Genomic DNA, 2,980 nt, shown 5'->3' with positions numbered 1-2,980 from the left:
AATCAATAAACTTGCGCTGCGTCTATGTCTCTGGAGTCTGTATGTTTAATCTCAACTTTCTAGCTTTTGTGGTTCCTAAGATCTCGACGTTCATACGGACAGACGGACGGACAGACGGACAGACGGACAGACGGACGGACATGGCCAGATCGACTCGGCTACTGATCCTGATCAAGAATATATATACTTTATATGGTCGGAAACGCTTCCTTCTGCCTGTTACATACTTTTCAACGAATCTAGTATACCCTTTTACTCTACGAGTAACGGGTATAAAAATCGTTGGTGTCGGATTTTAATGAAGAGCGGAGCTGATGGCAAAGGAGCAAAAAGGATGGCAAAATAAACAGAGTGAGTAAAGTTTAAGTGTGATATGGGCAAGCGCGAAGGCGAAAGCAAAAAAGTGAATAAAAGAATAGCCCATATTAAGTGGCTACTATTCACAAAAACGCCACCACCCGCAAATAATTGGCCCTTTGTCATACAAAGTTAAAACCGAACGATTCCATTAATGGAATCATAGGAGTATTAAAGGCATCAGTTAAAGGCGAATCGCCTGATGTCATTAAAGCAAAATTGCTAAATACACAACGTGGTAAAACTGCAGCGCAGTATACCACAGAAATTGAAAATCTACGTAGGTCGCTTGAGGCAGCCTACATAGATGACGGACTGGACTCAAACAACGCAGATAAGTTCGCAACGAAAGAAGCGATCACTGCGATGATAAAGAATTGCGAGCATGATAAGCTCAAGACAATTCTCGAAGCAGGTAACTTCAGCACTATGAATAGTGTAATAGAGAAGTACATACACTGCTGCACCGAAATGACCGGCAACTCGAACAGTGTTTTCTTCTATAACAATAGAGGATATTTTGGAGGAAATAGGTATCGTGGAAATTACCAAAATAGAGGTAATGGCCGCGGTAACTATAATAACAACTATAGAGGCCGAAGTGGTTATCGCGGAGGTAATAGAGGCCGCGGCGGTAACCAGAACAACAACAGAGGTGGAGGTTACTCAAGAGGTAACCAAAGCCATAACTATAATACAAATCATACCCACAATGTTCGAAACATCCAATCGGAAAACGAGGCCCCCTTGAGCAACAGTCAACAATAAAAGTATACAAAATTAATCTCAGTTTAAGCATTTTCATACGTTTAAAGAATATGAGTACCAATTCATGGGTAACTCTATTAATAGATACAGGTGCGGAAATTTCCCTGCTTAAATGCAGAAACAATAATCTTAACGATTTAAACCCAAAAAACACAACCAATATATCAGGAATAAGGCAAGGAACAATTCAGTCTCTAGGTACACTACATTTAGAAATGTGTATTGCTAATGCAGCAATACCGTATGAATTCCATATCGTACCTGACAATTTTCCTATACCAGGGGATGGTATAATTGGCTTGGATTTCATTAAGAAATACAATTGTATTTTGGAATTCCACGACCAAGAAGATTGGTTTACTTTGAGGCCCAAAAATTTCAGGAACATAAATATTCCTATTATACGTTCACTAGATAACGAAATAATTTTGCCAGCTAGATCAGAATTGATTCGAAAGATTCAACTAACATCTACTGACACACGTGTCCTCATCCCCAACCAAGAATTGCAACCTGGCATAATAATAGCAAGTGCACTCGTAAACTGAAAAAGACGCTATAGTAAGCAGCGCAAATATAAAAAGCGAATCATTAGATGATTATGATGTTTACAATGCAATTATAGAAAATAGTGCACAAAGAACTTCAGAAGTATTAAAACTTCTTAAATTTCCATCGTTATTTAAAAGCGATTTAACAAAATTATGCACCGAATATAGCGATATTTTTGGTCTCGAAACAGAAACTATATCAGCTAATAATTTTTATAAGCAAAAACTGAGATTAAATGCCAAAACTCCAGTCTACATCAAAAACTATAGAATGCCAGAAAGTCAAAAGCCAGAAATTCAAAGGCAAGTTGACAAATTGATAAAAGATGGCATTGTCGAACCATCTATTTCAGAATATAATAGCTCACTTCTCTTGGTACCCAAGAAATCCTAACTCGTCGGAAAAGAGATGGCGACTAGTAGTCGATTATTGTCAAATCAACAAGAAACTGCTAGCAGATAAATTCCCACTTCCAAGAATAGAAAATATTCTTGATCAATTAGGTCGAGCAAAATATTTCTCGTGCCTAGACCTGATGTCAGGATTTCATCAAATAGAATTAGACGAAAGGTCAAGAAATATAACATCATTCTCAACTTCAACAGGAGCATACCGCTACACGCGATTACCATTTGGTTTAAAAATAGCCCCAAATTCTTTCCAAAGAATGATGACTCTTCCATTTTCAGGCTTAACGCCTTCGCAAGCATTTCTGTATATGGATGATTTAGTAGTCATAGGTTGTTCTGAAAAGCATATGCTTAAGAATTTAACCGATGTTTTCAAATTATGTGGACAACATAATTTAAAACTACATCCAGAAAAATCCACTTTCTTTATGAAAGAGGTTACATATTTAGGTCATAAATGTACTGATAAAGGTATATTACCAGATGACTCTAAATATGAGGTAATTAAAAACTACACACAACCAGTAAATGCAGACGAAGCTAGACGATTCGTCGCATTTTGCAATTATTACAGAAGATTTATTAAGAACTTCTCTGAGAAATCACGCCACTTAACGAGGCTTTGTAAAAAGAATGTTCCATTTGAATGGACAAGCTAATGCAATGATGCATTCGAATATCTCAAAATGGAATTAATGAAAGCGACACTTCTTCAGTACCCAGATTTCAGCAAACAATTTTGCATAACCACAGATGCTAGTAAACAAGCATGTGGAGCGGTATTATCTCAAGAACATAACGGTCAACAGCTACCAGTGGCATACGCTTCAAGAAGCTTTACAAAAGGCGAAAGTAATAAGTCCACTACAGAGCAGGAGCTAGCAGCTATTCAC

The sequence above is a fragment of the Drosophila teissieri genome, unplaced genomic scaffold, assembly GCF_016746235.2.
Source record: "Drosophila teissieri strain GT53w unplaced genomic scaffold, Prin_Dtei_1.1 Segkk13_quiver_pilon_scaf, whole genome shotgun sequence".
NCBI classification, from domain to species: domain Eukaryota; kingdom Metazoa; phylum Arthropoda; class Insecta; order Diptera; family Drosophilidae; genus Drosophila; species Drosophila teissieri.
This window is presented reverse-complemented; position numbering follows the sequence as displayed.